The sequence below is a fragment of the Ptychodera flava genome, chromosome 2 (assembly GCF_041260155.1).
Source record: "Ptychodera flava strain L36383 chromosome 2, AS_Pfla_20210202, whole genome shotgun sequence".
In the NCBI taxonomy this organism is placed as follows: Eukaryota; Metazoa; Hemichordata; class Enteropneusta; family Ptychoderidae; genus Ptychodera; species Ptychodera flava.
In genome coordinates this window covers 9,105,700-9,126,807 of record NC_091929.1, presented here as the reverse complement: position 1 = coordinate 9,126,807, position 21,108 = coordinate 9,105,700, and the positions used below count along the sequence as shown (strand labels likewise).

General features: G+C 37.5%; 1 long non-coding RNA gene across 7 annotated transcripts; it reads right to left on the bottom strand.

Annotated features, from left to right (window-relative positions):
* Positions 1 to 400: 400 nt before the first annotated feature.
* On the bottom strand, positions 401 to 12,791 carry LOC139152799 (uncharacterized). 7 transcript variants are annotated; one of them, XR_011556713.1, is made up of 4 exons: positions 12,589 to 12,791; positions 11,547 to 11,633; positions 5,783 to 5,896; positions 401 to 4,227 (listed from the first exon to the last, which is right to left on the bottom strand). It is a non-coding gene; the product is annotated as an uncharacterized lncRNA (long non-coding RNA). The 7 variants fall into 7 exon arrangements; XR_011556717.1 differs by having other exon boundaries at positions 5,783 to 5,890; XR_011556714.1 differs by lacking the exon at positions 12,589 to 12,791 and adding an exon at positions 12,322 to 12,580.
* Positions 12,792 to 21,108: the final 8,317 nt, after the last annotated feature.

Below are 21,108 nucleotides of genomic sequence, written 5' to 3'. Positions count from 1 at the left end.
TTTTTGCTTGATTGATTACATAATAATGGGAGGGACAGTTGCCGCATATATTCATACTTATTATTCACCAATTTTACATAATTATCCAACACTGGCTTCAGGGAACTGAGGTCTGAGGGTGGGTCGATACAGCATCACATACACATATATATATATATATATATATATATATATATATATATATATATATATATATATATATATATATATATATATATATATATATATATATATATATATATATATATATATATATATGTATGTGTGTGTGTGTGTGTGTGTACGCAATGAGTACTCTTTTTACAAGTGAAGACACCAATGTAATGATGCTTTCTACAGCAAAATAGAGTACAGATTGCATCTGAAAACTATACTGCAATTTAGATACACAAATCCAAGATCACTGTAAATGATTCTTCTTTATTCCAAAGGAATGTGTAAATGTTAGTAAAATAAATAAAAGGCAATATAAAGCATTAAGTAAACTACACTGATTAAAAAATACAGACAAAAAACATTCAGAAAAATTTTCCTGAGACACATTCAAAGTTATCTTCAATACTGTCAAAAAAGAATTTCCATAACCTTGATAACTCTAATATCAATTAATGCAGTCACTTTTAAATATGCCTGGGCCTAACAGGGAGAAATATGGTTCATCAGAACAATTTGATATCTTTCTACTATCATCCCTATTGACCTGTATACAAAATTTTGAAGCTGACCTGTTTCAAAGAAATTATTTTAAACAAAAACGGGAAATAACCCAAAATACAACAAGCAACTAAAAATCTGCTTAATTAAACCCCTATGACAATTTTAATTATAATAGAATTCATTGTTTCACGGCCTGATCTGTGAAAATAAAACCCAGTGAATCATGTGTCCCAAACAGCAAAATAGTGAAATTAAATCCTGGTGAAAATTAATGCTCTTTACAGTATGCTGTAAATTTTGGCATACGTTAAAAGATATAGATGTTTAGTATTCCTAAATTATGTTCATTTTACTTTGTGTCAATTGAGATGTGCCAGCTAATGACTGTGTAATTCACCAAATTACAAGATCAACTATGTGTACCTTTAAATATAGGAATAAAAAATCATTTCAAGAGTTTCTTGATTGAAAATGAAGCACTCAAGCTATCTACACAGCAAGAAAATGCAGACACATGCCTGTAACAGAGGATAATCATTACCTGTAACAGGCCAAGAGAAATAACCTTTTTTGCAAGACCAGTAAAAACCTGTCAGATTTTAGGGTTGTGTACATTCTGATTCATGGTGGTACAGGATTGTAAACAATGCTGTAAATTCTGACTGTATCAAGACCTATAATTGCAGCACTGAACCACTGGTGTGTGTACAGTGGTGTGTCAGCTACAGGGCCTGAAAATTTGGATGGATTTCAGGGTGTAAATTTGTTGTAAAAATTGGCAAATTTTGATGATAGAAGCAGAAAGAAGTGTTATTGTTTGAACACTGAAAAATTTCAGACCCTGTTAGAGATCTGTGTTCACAGCACTGTGTACAAGTGCTGTAACAGGTAGAAATACAGCCATGTGTTTACAGTACTGGATACAGACATGTGCATCTACCCCTGATAGAACTCCTTCTGTGTTTGCTGACGCAGACCTGTATCACAGTTTGTATCAGGGCCTGTGCAGGAACTGTCACAGGGGTGAATTTTTTTTGTAGTGTATGTTTAATTAACTCTTACTTATCACATACTGTACATGTATGTGCACTGTTAAATTGTAGCTTTTGTTCAGTTCATCAAAATCTCAAAAACTAGGAAAAATTGCTCTGAAAAACACAATCTTGCATATATCAGGACAAATTGATTAATGCTTCAATTATATTATCCTAGGAGACCTGCATTTAAAATTTCAAAGCAATCTGAAAAGCAATTTCAGAGAAATTTTCGGACAAGAAATAGAAAGATACCATCAGTAACACGGTGTGGCTCACATTTGTTTCAGCATGTTTAAACACTGCAGTGTTTCCCCTGGTTCCAAAATCTTGTAGCAAATTTGGCTAGAAGTCCTAAAAATTATTCGCCAAACCAGATATTCAATTAGCCAAGCCGATACCACTGATCACAAATGACGTCATTTCTTTCTCATTAATATGCAAAAATAAATATTTGTCTGCATTTTCCGTAAGAATGACCGAAATAAACCCTGTTAGTGCTACTATGGATATTAAAGTAACACCAGTTTATGGTTCAGATTACAAGGTGTCAACATCAATCACACATACAACATAAATTTGTCCGAATTCCAAGCGACACTTGTCCAAAGTTAGGCGTATGCAACTATATTCAGTAAACCATGGAATCGCTATCGTGCGATACTGTACATAATCGCTACAGACAACGGCACGAAACCTGGTTCAGCATACTAGTTTTTTCAAACGAATCAGATATCCATTCTCGTAGCAGTTTGAAAGTAAAATACTCTCAGACTTGAGAAATATATGCATTTTTTAGACTTCCAATACATTTGCTTTACGCTTGAAGTTTAGCAAGCGAAGCTTGGACAGCGCACAGAGTATCAATGGCGCTTGGGTCAGGGGTCATCATCAAAGACGTCAGTGTGTATTCACAGCCAGCTTCAATCATGCCATGGATCGCGGAAATCACGGATCATAAATCCAAATGTTCACGTCTAGAACAGAACCGTAAAATATCAAATATATACCCTTTTGATATGGAGAAACATCTTTTTGTTTCACTGACGATCAAGTTAAATGCTCAAATATCGCGACAAGACTTGCGTATTTATTTGCACGATGTGAACGCGGAACTAGGCCGACTCGACGGACGAGCGAGCGCTTCTCTGAAAGTCTGTATACGATGTCACGTCACAATACACCACGGTCCGTGATACACTGAAAATTGTCGCGAATTTATATTTAAGGAAGACAATTCACACAAGTTTCTAACGCCAGTAAAGGTATTTTCTTGTTGGCAGCAATACACCACGAACATTTTCGCTATTCAGGAGTGCCTAATACTCGCTCTACCGTTCTAAAAAAATGTCATGCGTATGCTTTTGACCATGCATGCCGCTACCTTCCTTTCCAAATTCACGATCGACTTTCCTACATTGATCATAATTTTTCTTTCCATTTCATAGCTTTACTTGCTCTTAGAATGTGTGTTGTAGGGGTGGTTCCCCCCATATTGGTGGAGCAGCCAAAGTCAAAAAGGAAAGTTTGCCGTTTTGCTTAGTTTCACCGTCACTACGATCCTTCAATTCAATTCAGTGTTGACGATGACATGGCTGTCACTGCACGGAGTTATCTGTAGGCACACATTGCGCGTAGTCAAACCCAAAACTTCGCAACATTTTAGTCAACTAGTCATGATATACATGCGGTACTATTGATTTGTGAGTTGTTTCGTTACAATTTTATTCATACTGTATGTGTTACAAATAGGATCTTCTGACGCATAAGGTCGGGGATGTACAGAGATAAAGCATTACATCTCAAATTGAATGCAGGACATGTGCGCGCGGACAAAGTGATGACGTCATAGTGCAATTTTCGATTCGCAAGTTTGGCTAACTTTTGCCAAAATCTTCTCGCCAAACGCTACTTTTTTCTCGCATTTGCGATTTGGCGAGCGGGCAGCGGAAACACTGCACTGTAACTGTAAGAACCTTGAAAATTCTTGAGGACACAAAATCCAGATACGTCAAAGTGACAAATTTCAGCAGTACTTCAAAGATGTACTTGTGAAGTATTTGTAAGTTATGCCTTGGTTATACTAAACTTTTCTTGGTGTCAACTGACCTGTGCCAGCTAATGACTTTATATTTCACTGAACTTACAACACCAGCTCTGTGTACTAATTTTCAAGTAAAGCAATTAAAATTGAGAACAAATCAGTTGTTGACCAACAGAGGGATGATGGAAAAGCTATGCATCACTGTTCTGTCTCACACAATTGTCACTGAACTGTTTTTATTAGGTGGTCTCTCACTGGCTCTGCCATACTTCCTCTGCAGTATGTAGTGTCTTGAATTAGAGTCATTAAGCATTCGCTGATTGAGTGTGTCTATCCTATCAAATCGTTTAGTTTGTCAGATCGCCAAGAAGGCCTGGAGGCAATTATCCTTCCATCTGGTGGGACCTCCTCATCAGACATCAGGTCTGCAGTTACATCATTCCAGAAACCCTTCTCATCTGCATTGATCACTGCACTTCTCCTCTTTAAAATCTGTAGGTAGAAATGATAAATGATGGTTATTTAAAATAATGCAAAGAGTGAGATAAATGATGGCATAATACTTAAAGTCACTGTCATAACTAACAATATGGTACATTTGATATTTTAAGATCAGCTCTGGTTTCATGACTTATTACTTATTAGAACATCATTATATTGCCTTCCATTCCACCTATGCTTAGGAACATAAGGAAATTCATGTATCATTTTAACATTGGCATCCTTGTCCAAAGACCTTTGAGCACATCAGAATGGAACTGTCAATTTACATTACCCTCACATTAAGTAAGTTTTGCTTTGTTAAATTTTATTTGAACCCATTAGTACATTTGTACAATTATCGTGACAAAATTGTTGACTCTGTGTATCTAATAGTGCTAACTATGCAAAGACCCCAACCCATACTACAAATATCCCATGATTCATTCTGATTTGTACCAACAGAGATTCCCTAGTCAAGCCAGGCATAGCTCACATGTGTAGAGAAAACTGTAGACTACTAAATAAAAATTTTGAAAACATGCTTTGAAGGACACTCATTGTCAATTACCATTTCAAATGATTTTTCAATATCATGCATTATTTAGAGTACATATACATTTATATAATTTTCAAGAAATTATATAGACAGCCATACAGAAAAGTTTGAAGTATAATAGAGATACTTGAAGCATGGACTGACTGTTGTTGAATACTGTTCAATAACTGTCAGTCCAGCCATCAAGTAAATACTAGTTAAGAACTATATCCTTGTTCCCAGCAGTTTCTCATTGGGTGCAACACTGCTGTTTTGACTATGCAAAATGTTTTTATAAACAAATGTATATTAAGTTACATTTTGTGAAATAAGGCAAGAGTTTTCTTGCACACAGTTGGTTGTTCCAAAAACAGTTTCGTATAATGTTAATAAAAGATAAAACTATGGTTTTTTAGCACATCGTGTAATCTGGAACATGTTATCAGAGCATTAGCTTGTTTCATCTTTCAATATTAAATTTGCAACAAACTCTTGGACATGAGTTTAGCTTGTGATATTGTTTCAAAGTTGTGTTCCCAGACAAGGTTCATAAAATACACTTCATGGATTCCTTCAACAATATTCTGGCCAGTTAAAAGCTGTTAAAAGTGTTAAAAGCTCATCCTAAGTTTGACTATGCTATTATTGAATGTTATGTTATGTATGTGTGTTTTGAACTCAATCTAAGAGCCCCTTAAGTTGTTTCAACACTATGTTTCTCTAAAATAATTTGCAGGGTTTACACATTTCATTGCGATCTCAAAATTTGACATTGAATAAGCTGCATAACTATCGATTACATCTGTATCTTCAAGGGAAGGTTAAAAAGGCAGATTTTGTCGCTTAAAGCTGTTAGGTGCTCTGCAAATGTATTACCAAATATCAAAGCTCAACTAAGTAAAATTGATTTTACTTGTGTCATGATGGTTCTACCATGTACTATAATTCACCAACACTGGTGCTTTGGTTACCTTGTCCTTCAAAGTTCACTGGTTTAGACTAAAAAATTATCAGTGTAGTAGTACATACCTCTCTTATTCTCCTGTTGTTGGCATGCCTTTTTGTGTAACTCTGTCTTTCCTTGGGACACTACCCTTTCCCTACTTTTTCAGTGCCTAATAAACATCTCCAAGGGGCCTGCAACTTGCAAGGATATAAATAAAAGAGTTAACCCTTAAAACGCCATGCCCGTATATATCCGTACACGCCCAACTCACGCTCAGCGCCATGCACGGATATATCCGTACACGGCCTGAGCTCCGCTCAGGCCAAGTTTGGAACTTGATTTCCCGCGTTTAACAGGTCACCTGACAAATAAATCCATTCCTTACCCTTTGAACCCACTTCAGGTCCATATAAGGACTAAAATAATGACATCATCAGTTGTAGCTACGGCAATTTCCAGTAATTTGAGCGACCTTTCGAGGAAATCGGGTCGACTATTTTTACCGTGAATATCTAATCAGATCTGGTCGCTGACTTCGCCGAAGTGAGAGACATTCTGAACGCTTTTTCCTGCTGTACATCCTAAAGACGATCGTTTTGTGACAAGTTATTGGCCATTTCTTTATAGAAATGACATATTTTCGTATTTTTTGAGGATAATCTCTGAGAAAATGAAGACTTTTTTTGATCGGCCGAACGTGATTTTGAAGTTGAACAGCGGCTTGAATGGCGTCACCACGGAGCATCGCATTGACCAGCCTCTCTGAAAGCTCAAGTTTGAGTATGTCAGTTCGGTTTTCTAGGCCGAAAACACTAATGATGAAGAAATTTGAAAGGATTTTCACGAAATCTTAATTTAATATGTGATTTTGGAGCGATCAGGTCTGTTTATGTCAAGTAAACTTTGGTATCGCGGCATTCTTCACCGTGTATCGAGACGGCCAAGATGGCCGCCGATCACGGGTTTGTGTGTACAAAACGTACAACACGGCACGTTCCGAACTGTTGATCTCGCGTCATATTCCTACGTCTATAACATATTCTTTTGTCGAAATATACCCGATATGTAATTATTTATATCATATCTATTGGTTTCTGTTCATTTACTGGCGAATTATGTTGCGTGCTCGTCAAAATACGTGATCAAACTTTCATATGTGTTCACATTGACTGTCATGATTTACGGAGACGTCATGATCAAACGTCAGGGCCAGTACGGTTATCGAAAGCGTTCAGAGGCGAATGTCGTTCTTATTGTACCTCAAACTTATTTTATTTAGTTCTTGAATCAAATTTATTTTCTCAGAAGTTCAGGTAGTGCGTTTTTGTGGTGAAATTTTTCGTCGTTTGCCAATCACAGGGTAGCTAATAAAGTAGCTGAATACAGGCTCTGATTTGAATTGCCTTGTAAGATGGCAGCTTGTTCATGATATCAATCAAATTAGTTGTTTGTGTTTACTTGCAATGCCAAAATCTTTCAAACATATCCTCTCTAACTTTAATGGCAACATTCATTCCAAACAAACAATTGAATTACATCTGATAGCAATCAGAATCCAAATAAAAAAATAAAAACAAAGATTTTTCCTGGTTACATGGTTTCACCGTTCGATGCAGAAAGAAATACACAAACAAACAAACAAACAAACAAATAAATAAATAAACGACAAATGAATATAAGATGTTGTTTACGAAATTCAATCATGTTGCTGATTAAAATTGTGTCTTGAGCTATATTTCACTTGTGTTATATGCTTTTGTGTAGCTGTGTTGAAGGGTATGTGGTATTTGTATTATTGACAAATATCAACAATTGTTTGTTTGTTTATTATTTACATTTGATAAGTTCCGCTGCTGAAAATTTTGTCTGAAAATGTGTCTTTTCATGACATTTAAAATGTGTAAAAGTTTGCAGGTTTTTGGACCATAAGATCTATTTTTAGAGTCTTTTATTCATTTTCAATACATTTTGAACCAAAAATGTACATTTTAAGCCCATTTTCCCACCCCCCATTTGCTAAACCAAACATGGAAAGACTTCTCGAAGCTTCTCCATTTCCTGATCTTTGAAATTCATAGTGGTTTGGCTGGGCTTCCAATCACAGGAAACACACTGTACCTGTCTAAAAGAAGTGTAACATGTCAAGTTTATTGGTTCAAAAAGTTCTTGGCATGGGAGGCTATATTGCATGAAAGTCTATGGCGTCTTAAGGGTTAAAAATCTTAATGTGAAAATCAAAATATCTGGCACACAGATGATGAATCATCATATTTCATGTGACAATAATGACAATGAATAATCATATTAATCTGACAATCAATTGGTTTTCACATTTGAATCAGACAACAGCATTCCCATGGCCTACAAAGGCTTGACATCATTGGATTCCCACTGCACTAAGCATGGATGAAAGATTGACTCTTTTTACATCCGTGGTTATACAATAATCCAAAATGTTCGTATTGAAAATAAGACCACATTCCATTTGCAACAGAAATTGCATTAATTTAGAAAGTTGGAAATCATTAATAAAGTGATGCAAAATAAAATGACATACCATGTTTAGGTAAGATCAGAATTATTCTCATGTTTACTTAAAGGCAGATGAGTTGCAACTTTTGACATTATTTTTATGATTTTTATATTTAGATTAAAATCAGTTCATAGCAAAGTTCTACATAACTCAGAGATGTTTACTCTAGTGTAATTATCCACAGAATTGGACTGCATGGGGAAATTTTCGTAAGACAAATAATAAATGGGTGCCGCACCCAATATGGCCGCCTACATGCAACTACATGAAAAACAGCGTAAATGGTGCATGTACACATTTGAATCTTTACAGATACAACATGGTGCAACCCACTGAAAGGACGGGAAAGGGATTGACTCCACTTAGACAAAAATTCTTGTTTTCACCTTTTATGGCAAGATTTTGAAAATGACGGGAAATTTAAAATTAACAAAGATGTGCTCAATTTCTTGTCTATTCTGCCACAAGCAAATGCTGTTGAGGCACAGTTAATGACTATATCGTTCAATTTGTAGATTGCAATGAATATCTGAAGAAATTGAAGGTACTTTGAGGTTGGACAAATTTCACAAAGTTGCAGCTCACGGCCTTTTAAGGTAATATGCACCTCGAAAGTAAAAGACTTAAACTTTTGCTCTAACTTTCCTCAAGGAATCTTTCAATCATTCTCTTTCAAAATCAAGAATAAAAATAGGGGGTCACCGTGCAAATTTTGGTACTAGAGAAACAAATAACCCAAGATTTACTGATATTAGAAATTCAAAATGGCCACCATCCCTGTGTTAACTCTATGGCGAAAAATAAAAATTTTCGAATTTCAAAAAACTAAGCCGCTGAAAAGTTTTCTTTCACCAAGAGCTTTAAAATGAACCCCCACATGTGGTATATCAGAAGACAACTGTAAAAGTTTGAGAGTCCGAATGTCTGTCCCCGAGGTGCGTTCTACCTTAAACCCCCACTAGCAGTATCTTTAAGCATTATTTTATGACTTAACCCTTTTCCTGCCAAGTCCATATTTCACCATCAGGTCAAGATGGTTAAAATTAATGAAACACAACATATTCCATATGGTGTATTTTAACATAATAATGTACATTTGAAGGCTGTTGAAAACATAAATACTGTAAGCTTGATTTTTTTTGGACTAAAGATGCTATAACAGGCCAAGCCAAGCGGGTGAAAAAATGTCATGTTTGGGCTCAATACCGCTTTTTACTGACTTGGCTGATTGGGAAGTAATAGTCTTAAAATACTGTCTGGCAGGAAAAGGGTTAACTTTCAATTTGAAATAAGTTTGTGAGAATGTATAAGATGGTGCGTAAGAAGCTGGGTAGAAAGGACTGATATAGGGTAGAGCTGTGTGCATGTGACATGGCCAATGAATGTAAACAACACAAATAGACTGTGCAAAATGGCGATAGGCTAGTTGCGACTTGGATTTTTAATGCCAGTAGTTGATGCACCCCTGTTTTAGACAAAGATGATGGGGCATGCCCTCGAATTGAAGCGTCTGCAACGTCTACCACCCATACAAAGGTTGAACACTACAAGGCAAGCATCCATGTAGGGCCAGCTATGATCGTTTTGAACAGCAATATTTTAGGTCGGACATCTCTGATTTTCCAGAGAAACAGCGCTATGTAAAACCCTTAGGTCAGAACCAATGATCATAAATTTCCAAATACATACAAGTTAACAGTATGTTTAAGAGTTGATATATACTTTATTTAAAGCTCCATAAGCTGTATCTTTTAACTATTTTTTCAGAACTTTTGTTTTGTGGTTTTCCTACACTTTCTGCAATTGAATCCCTAAACTGTAATTCGATGCCAAGTATTTAGCATATCAACACAACCTAAATGAGAATAATCTACGAAATTATTGTTGAAAAATACATTAAAGTCTGGACTACAATTCATTTGTAAACAATAAACAATGATACAAGCTATGTTGACAAAAAGAATACTCAAAATTTCAGCATGACAAACTGATTAGGGTCAGACACGGTAGTTGATATACAGAAGCAGAATACTGAAAACTTGCAACAAGTTACAGCTTATGTCTCTTTAAATCCCACGTTGACAGAATATAGTATTTTCCACAGAAAATTCAAGGGTTTTACATGTGTGTCGATGCCCCCCCCCTCCGATTTTCTAAAATGGTCCCCTTGGGACAGGAGTAGGGGTTTACAGTGACCCCCTGTTTTGACATCCTAGATTGAACACTGACAGAGGTGAATTTTTTCAGCTGTGACGTTGCATGTTCTGTTCCTTAGCAATATTACCAAAATCAAAATGACTGTTAAAATTTGAATTTACTCATCATATGTTTCACAAATGTATGGTTTCCTACTGCAGTAAAAGCCAATATCCTTCAGAGCTGAAATAAGTTTGTGAAAATACAGTAATTTTGGTGTGTGTGTGTACACCAGCTGGGAGAGTATGTGCAATTTTGCACAAGGTAAAGATTGTGCTGTGATTAAATATTTGCCCAAACATGCAAACACTGAGGATACTGTGCATACCTGCACTGAAATCTTCACATAAACTGCACAGAGTAGTCTAATGTATAATGCAGAGCGCTGAATGTTTTCAACTTAGATATTGTATGTTCTATGTCCTTAGTATATTACCTATTTTTGAAGATGGGGAATTGCGAGGTGTATTTTCCTAAAGTTTATTTTCTAGAATCGATTTTCATACTAACATTACTCAAAGTTAATGCTTTTGATGTTTCGGAATGCTGTGGAGTTTGCCGCGACGCCATTTTGAAACTTTGATCGCACAGGTTGGTTCTTCGGTCACCAAGTTTTTTCCTCCCTTTCATGTTTGAATCTAATCCAACTCAGCATATTTCAGTCATTGAACATTAAATTTACGGTACTTTACGAATGGTGAGACACTTAATTTGATGTTTTTTTCTTCCGAAACGATGATTTTTGGAATAGTGATTTTGTTTGTGTCTTTGTTTATCCATTTCAAACTTAGGGATACTGTCGCATACAGTTGTCTAGCAGCAATTCCTTGCAAGCTCTATTTTGGAGGCCAAAAGAGTACGCGACAGCTTTGAAAAGAAATGAATTTTTATGTATAAAAATGTGAAAGAACCTTGAGGCTCCCACCTCAATATCAAAACGTTTATGTTACAATATATTTTGGTCTCGACAAGTTTATCCAGCAAAATCGCTGTAGTGAATATCGCCATGCATTCTGGTCATTTTGGATAAAATTAGCATATTTTTAATGCAAATTCACGTACTTGTCACATTTAAGGTGTCAGAGATTCAGAGATTTTTTTGTAATTGATATATTTACCAGCAACGCGGCTCGGAGCAAAGAAACAGGAGCTGTTTCCAGACCGGTGGGTGGAGGGACGGTGATTCACTACTGTACACATTGTATCTATGAGGAAACCATTAAATCTTATTTTTCAATACAGAACTAGCCACATCTGTGTATTTATAGATGCTTGATTATTGATATTAATGTACTTAATTAGACTGAGCTGGTTACTAGTGAATGTTTGTGCGAGAAATTTGGTTTTTCGAATATTACCGGATGATGAGAATAGCGTTTAAAAGCAGATGTGAACAACAAATATGCTTGGACTTTCATCCAAGTGGTTACATATATTTCTAAAGGTTTATGGTATTCTTTGAAGTTCAGAGGTCAAATAAGAAATTTTACGCCAATTATTAATAAAACATCAAATCAGACTGTGACACAAAGGACAAATGAAAGTTGGGGGCAATCTTTTTCTTGAAAACACTTTTGAAGGGTGATTATTCTACATTTTCGAAACACCAACCAACACCCCAACCCTACCCCCCCCCCGTAATTTCTGTACAGTCCCTCGCCGCGAAAAGGTCACATTAGCATAAAGTTGCCTGGGAATTAGATGTTCATTGTTCATTTGAAATTATCAGCAATATCGATAAGATAAACAACACAAACGTTAGACATTTTTGCAAGATAATAAAGCTTTAAGACATTGCTGAACACGTTTATACGAGAAGGAGTAGACGTATGTAAGAAAAGACACTTGGGCTGGTTACATATGGCTGGTTAAGAATAAGACTAGAGGACATACCTGTACCTGGTAGTGGTATACTGTACACGACCGCCGTCAAGCTGATGCAGGACTCAGCAGCGATCGAGGCCTTAAAGTGCGTGTCGACCTTTCGCTAGTGCGATAAGAGTTGCCCTCTTCCGTCCAAATTGCTAAAATGGGTTGTCGAGTTTCGTCCAGATTGAACGGAGAATAAAACGTGCTGCTTGTGGAACCAACGAGCTTCTGGTAGTAGCTCTATCTGGACAACGTAACTAAGTTCATGACACGATTGGATGGACGACTCACCAGTTGTACTAATTAAAACGTACAGCGTAGTCGTCGAGATGGTCCAGGATTTCAAGGGTAGACTTTAGACATTCCTAAACACGGACGGGACATGTCAGTAAACGCTAAAAGATGAACGACTGGAGATTTTGATCATTGTTGGCGGTAAGCGACGCCACACCAGCACCGGTCGCACCACACTGGGTCTTCTGATTGACCTTTGACCAATATGGCTTACGGCTCCTTAGGGACTGGACACAAATTACAGGGGGGGGTGGGCCGGTGTTTTTTGGGGGTGGGTCGCCATTTTTCGCGCAAGCATTTTTGAAGGGTCATAAAATTTTGTGCAAGCCTATGGGGGAGGGTCACCTTTTTTCATGCATCAAAGCTGAAATTGCATGTGCACGTTATGGAATACTGAAAAAGAAAAAATACCTCCTGGCACTTTCATTTTCTGCCATTACCATTTTCAGCGCGCCCTTCGGGCGCAAATTTCAGGTATAATAACAATGTATTGATGATCCAAGCAGCCACATTGATTTAAGTTGTCATGATTTCTACTTATTCAACACTATTGTGCATAACTGTCCCCTATAATAACTCTTTCAATAACAATTTGGGAGATTACTTATTTGACATCATTCTCCCATTGACAATACATTGGGTATAGGTCGGTGTCAAACGTTCATGTCGCTGTATGTACATTTTTTAATTTTTTGAGGACATTGACAGAATACAAACTGTTCAGAATAGTGCATAGTGTCATCAATAACAACTGGAGCTTCAGGTCGAACAACTTTTGAATAACAATTTAGGATCAGATAACCTATGAGTTATTTGTAGTTTCCTCATAGCCTACAATGTATAGTGAATCAACATTTTGGTGAAATTCCAAAATCAAATTTCTTGCACAACCATTGACTTGAAACCACTCTAGTCTAATCATGAATATTAATACTAATAATTAGGTGTACATAAATGCACAGGTTTACCAAGTTTTGTATTGGAAAAAAATTATTCATAGTTTCATCATAGACTGCCATGTATAGTGAATGGACATTTCAGTGAAATTCCAAAATCAAATTTCTTGCACACCCATTGACTTGAAACTACTCTAGTCTAATCATGAACATTAATACCAATAATCAAGTGTACATAAATGCACAGATTTCCTATTTTTTATTGGAAAAAAATTATTCATAGTTTCATCATAGACTGCCATGTATAGTGAATCGACATTTAAGTGATATGCCAAAATCAAATTTCTTGCACAACCATTGACTTGAAACCACTCTAGTCTATCATGAACATTAGTACCAATAATTCAGTGTACATAAATGCACAGATTTACCTATTTTTGTATTGGAAAAAAATTATTCATAGGGTTTCACCATAGACTGCCATGTATAGTGAATCAACATTTCGGTGAAATTCCAAAATCAAATTTCTTACACACACATGGACTTGTAACCACTCTAGTCTAATCAAGAACATAAATATCAATAATCAAGCATACATAAATACACAGATTTGCCAAGTTTGTATTTAAAAAAAATTATTCATAGTTTCTTCATAGACTACAATGTATAATGGATCCACATTTCATGCGAAATTCCAAAAACAAGTTATTGTACACAGATGCACGTGTTACCACCCTCTTCTAATCAAGCACAATTATGTCAATTATTCAGGGTCATATATACACAAATAGTGCATATTTTTAATTCTGAAAATTTTTTTTTACAGTTTTGTCATAGACTCCCATGTATAGTGGATCAACATTTTATGCGAAATTCCAAAAACAAAGTTATTGTACACAGATGCACATTTTACCACCCTCTTCTAATCAAGCACAATTATGTCAATTATTGAGGGTCCATATATGCACAAATAGTGCAAATTTTTAATTCTGAAAATTTTTTGACACTCTTGTCATAGACTCCCATGTATAGTTTTGTCATAGACTCCCATGTATAGTGGATCAACATTTTGACAGAAATTCCAAAATCAAATATCTTGTTCACATGTGCACTTGTAAACAACCCATGCTAATCAAGTATATCTATATCAGTTATTAAACATCTGTATATGAACAGATATAGCTAGTTTTATACTGGAAAATACACGTTCGTAGTTTTCTTATAGTCGACTACATGTATAGTGAATCAACATTATCGATAAAATCTAAAAATTACATTTTTTGTACAGGCATGCACTTTTTACCTGCCACTTCAAGCAAAGTACATTTACATGAATTATCACACACATATGATTTGATATTTCTTGGACAACGCGTTATATCGGCCACATTTTGCCTTCCTTTCGGGAGGGTGACTTAAAAAGTATAGCAAGTCAGAAGGGGGTCTTTAACACATTGCGGGTTTTTTTGGGGGGTATTGAGTAACAGGGGAGGGTCACTTATTTTCATGCACGGATAAGGGGGAGGGTCACTAATTTTTGTGCATGAACTTTTGAAGGGTCACTATTTTTTACGCAGCGGTTTTTCGAAAAACACCGGCCCACCCCCCCCCCTGTAATTTATGTCCAGTCCCTTAGGTTTTCAAATATTCACGAAACGAACTGCGAAGAACTTGATGATAACTATCATTTTTCACTCCATCTTGAAGAAAATGTTATTTTTTCGCTCTCGTTAGACAAGAATATTGCTAACTTGGCCCTATCTTCGTCTTACGCCAGATAAATGTACAAACTCAAGGGCAGCAGGCTAGAGGGTCAAGTTTTGCTGTGCTATCAGACTGCGGCTTGTAAAGCTTAATCTATTTACGCAATTTGTTATCCTCATGAATATTCTGTGTTACGCACACAGACGTGCCAAACCCGTGCACAGAACAGGAACATCGAAAAAAGCTGTTCCAAGGCGATTTTTGAGGGCAGGGGAAATTTTAATTTTGCTCAGGCAGGGAACATGTTTTTAAGTGGCAGGGGAGCAAATTTTAGTGTTTGTTTTGTAGGGCAGGGCAGATATCGGTTGATTTTCCTGGGGACAGGGCTTGGCGAAAAACGAGGAGAGAGAAAGCTACTTTTAAAACGGGGACAGGGGAAGTTGGGCCATGGTGTTTCCGGGGATTGGGACACAGGGCTAGTACTCTGCAGGGGAAAAGGAATGACAACATTTTGAGGGGATTTTTTCCAGGGCAGGGGAAATTGGCCAGCTTTTTCGCCATAGGGCAGCTTCAAAAATTCATAGTAGGGAGGGGAAACGGGCAAAAATAAGTGGGGAGTGGGTAAAAACGAAGTTTGAGTGCGGGAGGGTAGGTCGAAAAAGTGTTAGTGGGAGGGCAAATTATGAATTAATTACCCTCTTGACTGAAAATTAGTCAGTTCACATTGCTTGCCGTGCACAATATATCTTATCATTAGTAAGGACCCCTTTAAAATGAATTGTTCGTTGGCTGCACCTGGCTGAACCGGATATTTGGCGAGGTCTTTTTCAAAATAGTAAAAAATAGCAGCAAGGTAGGCCTATTTAAAACTTTGGGTAAGGCCTGCAATCGTGTGTCAGTCATACTACAGAGGTACCAAAACGACTGAAGACAGTATTTCCGAACCAAAAAACGGGGGTGTCAAAGAAAGTCGATAACTAAATTTTAAAAGTTGAATAAAATATTCATGGTCGTTGCTCACTGTTGATTAATTCGTGGAAAGTATCGTGTCTCCCGACTTCGATTCAACATACCCCTCTCTCTTTCTTTCTTTTTGTCGATCGATAAAAGTATTTTAATCTTTAATATTCCATCATTTATAACCGATGTCATATTCAAACCTACTGTATTTAGTTTCTGAAGAAAATACAAGGACGTGTCCAATGCGCCAACGTGATTCAATATGTTTTGAGACATTGAAGAACTATTGTAGTTCGGCCGTGCTCAACCAGGTTGCTCCAGAAGTAAGGATCTCACAACAAGGTCTAGGCGAAAAGATAACGAATCAGTTGTATAAAACACGGTTTTTGGATATCGTATCTGTTTCAATTTCTGAATAAGCTTTGGAATCAGCCTGGTATAATAACTATCAACCTGTAGGCACCCCCCCCTCCCCCATGACGGGAAAAGCGAAATATAAGCACTTTTTTAAGCAATTCATCATCACGGTCGCGATTTCACATGCGGAACTGAGTTCAGTGTTCACCACAACTTGATGTGGGATTTGATGGAGCTTGGAGGTACCGGTATATGAGTTAGGTAGTCAGAATAACAATTAATCACAAAAGATTTATGCATCAAAATGTACAGATTAATGTGACTGAACTATCTTATGATTTGTTTGCTGATTGACGTTTGGGGCAAGGCGGCGAAAGTCCAAGGCCAAAAGAAGAAGTACGCAGTCGAATCACATATTTTGTAAGAAATAACCACCGGTTTCCATAGGTACATTTGTACTGTGCTCAATCCGGCCCTGACTTATGCTGCCGTCCTGTTTCCGAGAATAAGTTTTCGAGCTGCGTTGCTAAGCCATGTCGCTAAACAACCTTGACTCACCTCCGAGCCGATTTTTGATGTCGTTGATGCCCCTGGTGAATGTTAATGAGAGTGTATTGGTAACATTCGAAAACACATCGGTACAAAATGTAATGTAGCTCTCCTAGTTATGTGTCAAATAATCAATTTTCGTCGCAAGTCACATCAATTTTAACAAAGTTGAACTCACAAGAGAGTGTCGTCTGCTGACTGCACATATTTGTCATCTAAATGAGCGACATTTGCGATGGCAACCCTAACAAATTGAAACGAGAGCATTTTGCTAAATATTATGATCTTAGTCGTCCGCGGATTATAAGATTATAAAGTTGTTATAAAACGTGCCTATCTATAGAATTCTTTGGAAGTCTTGATCGCTTACGTCGTACAATGATTCACAATAAACTGGACAAGTAGAATTCGGAGGTCCGTCAATTCTAAATCTCTCACGCAGGATTTTTTTACTTCATCAGGCAGTCTGGTATAGACCATCTTGTAAAACGCTCCATCTCTACTCGCTAACTCTTTGCAATTTGAGTGCTATGCCTGGGAAAACAATACGAAAAGTTCCGACATGTCGCCATACGGTATATTTTCTATACACTTCTGGGGAAGAACAAAATAAAAAAGCTTCATACTTCATAATTGATTTTATTCGTATTATAAACAGATGAAAGCCGATGTACATCAGCTCTCCTCAACTTTATTACATTTTGACTGTATTTTGGATAGTGTGCGATTGTTGGTGTACTCTTTACATGTAGCTACCGCGAGACACATCTGACTGCGTTTCCGCTGTATATCGTAAATGTTCTTGTTCTGTACAAGTTTACGAGCAATTTCCTCTCGCCAGTCGTTAATAACCCGTTCCAAACGCCAATCATGTGATTTTACCCCCCCCGCCAAACAAACAAAATCTGCCACACATCCAGTTAAAATATTGTTTCACTGCCCTTAAAATATCCACTGTCATTAAAAAAATAAAACGATTCCCCTGCCCCTTTTCGATGAACAGCTCCGTTGGCTACCTGTACCTGAAAATTTAGCGTTCTTTCAACTGTCCATGGGTCTGGTTCTTCGGCCTGGGGGACCTCAGGCCATGGAATTTTACCCGAATAATCGCCGTCACCCCACAAAATGGAGTGCCATGAATTAACAAATCACACAAATTGCGTAACTTTGGATTCCGAGGCAGACAACTGAGGTTTTAAAACTTTTGAGCAGATACTGACAAGCTCACCCGTAGGATGGGACTGTTAGAGACTTGTGACCACTGCTTCTGAGAATTAGTCTTTGACTGCTGAGAAGATTTTGCGGTCATGTAACGTCTCTTGTCTTACCAATCAGATATTGTTCATTTATATGTTTATCATCAAGGGGGGGGGGGCGTTAGAATCTAGTTTCGCCTTATGTTTTGTTGATCCTTTTCAGACAACAATACCTTAAATATGCTATCGGCGCATGCCATGGGACCGCAAAGTCATGCAAACATGTGCTTTGATGCAAATACTGTATTGCTGATGCGTATGTCAGTTTTCGGTGCGGAGCTAAATCGTGGCGATCAACAGTGCTCAGTGAACGATGGCTTGAAGCACGGTCCCTCGGACCGTGCTAGAAGCAGGGGACCTGGGCGATCTTCACCGCTCCTAAAATTAAAGGCTGTTTTTTTCAGTGAAAACCGACTGTTTTGGAGAATGCCCGAAATGTCACCACCATTATCGTTTCACCTCTTTGACACTGATAGTACTCGCACCATACACCATAGGGGAAAGAAATCAGTCCCCTGGGGTGGGGAGGGAGGGTTTTTTGTGCAACGGTTTACCTTATTTTATTTTATTAATTTTGACTGTGATATTTCAAATAAAGTTCAACTCTAACCGTCTGACTGCTTTCTTTATCATCGAAATCTTTATTTGAAATACCACAGTCAAAATTAATAAAATTACTTTTATTAATTTTGACTGTAGTATTTCAAATAAAGATTTCGACTCCACACCGTCTGACTGTTTTATATATTACCGACAAGTCCTTATCTCGTACGTGTGTATACACCATTGTAATTGCTCCGAAAACATTGCCAATTTGCTAATCCGCTGTCGGTATCAGCGGATTAAGTGATTGAGTCAACACCACAGCCGTCCCACACGCATTAACTACGTGTGGGACGGATGTGGTGTTCACTTAATAAGCCAATCCGCTGATACGCTGATACAAGTTGGCAATGTTGTTTGCGCAGCAATTAGAGTGGTATGTGTACTGGTTGAAGAGGAAATAAGGAAGTTGGAAACACAGTCAGACAGCTTGGAGTCGAAAGCTTTATTTGAAATATCACAGTCAAAATTAATAAAATCAAATAAGGTAAACCGTTGCACAAAAAAAACCTCCTCCCACCCCAGGGGACTTTCATCTGCCCCTTGTGCATACACAGTGAACCATTAATTACAACACCGTCCCTCCACCCAGGTGGGTGTAGGGACGGTGATTACAACATCGCTTCAACCCGTGAAAACGACAGGTTGAAATCTCATTTCACATGCATATGTGCAAATCCAAAGCCAAGCCGGCTTCATTTAGATGCAAATGAACGAAGGGTGCAGTTGCCAATCATTATATCAAACAAAGGACAGCCGACTTCTAAGAATATTCATGGAGGTAGTAGTAACATTAAACTATTTCCCCATCGATCTGCGTATCATAATATGAAAAAGTTCTCTGGGAAGGAAAGCAATTCTATAATTTTAGCGTAGCATTGCGGTGTTTTTGTCCAACAGTAAAACCATATACAGAAAGAAGCCTGGGTTAAAAATGAGCTTACGCGGACCACGGTCCCTTGGTGGAGGGACTGTGCGCGGACAAGTACAATGAGACACACTGATTTTCTTGATTTCGTTCATGCTTTCCTCTGACTAATTTTTCTTTGATTTTTTTCTTATGAGTCCACCAGTAGAATTGAAAGCCATCTAGTCGATCGACACCCGTGACACACTTGTCAGATGTTATCTTCGATACCTCTGATGTCCGATGCAACATTCTATTCGACAAGCTTGCTTGTCCGTTCTTTCGATACCTCGACACACTTGTTCGACAACCTCTAAAATGGGTTATTACTCCGGGGAATATATTGGCTATGAAATGCGGATCTGTGAACTTTTATCTCATTTTTGTACTAAATTGAACTGACTTGGCTTCAATGTTTGTCGGCTGAAATATTTTTTTCATGATTGTTTAGAGAGTTTACTGGCGCAATGGTAATTGACACGTTTTGTACAAACAAGAAAACCGTTTGAAGGACTTCTTCTGCGGGAGAAGCGTACCCGTTTCACACGATCTACATTTGTTGCATAATTGTTCATGTCAGTGGCTTTTCTGCATTTTGGAAAAAAGTTATCTTTCTATCATTTGTTTTTCACTCGTAGTTCTGACGTCGCGAAGGTCGGACGAATTCTGATCGCATCGTTTTGATGTCAAAGGAAAGTTTCACAAAAGGCGATTTTCAGAAATTCTCTCGGACATTTGAGGAAGCCATTAGGCCGATTACCTCACGGCCATGAGCTGCGCCCTGACCTAGACTTTGACAACTCATTTTTATCTTGATCTGGCACTTTCTCCCACACTTGATAACAAACAGCTGTTTGTTTAGCTCATGAAACATGTTACAATTTTTTTCCAGTGGTGCTTGACTTCAGGTGGATCGAGTAGATTTGGGCTGAAATAGTTGCAGTTAGGCCAATTTCTGCACTTGGCGGCTCCCCGGAGTCCCCGGGTATGTACAGGGAGTATTTAGTGGGAACCGATGTCATGAGGCGTAACCTAGTCAGTAGCATTTATTGCATTGTTTACAGAGTGCACACTCGTAGTTATAATAGAACAACTGTATGCTTGTTTTCAAGCTCTGATTGTCGCAGTTCCAGGCTTTGACAATATCCTAACTCATTTTATCAAGTTCGGGGACCCGCTAATATATTTTTATATGAATGCATTAATCATTGTAATATAATTCAACAGTATCCATAATGGATATAGAGGTGTATTTTCTATACCTGCACTTCTTACACCCCAGCAG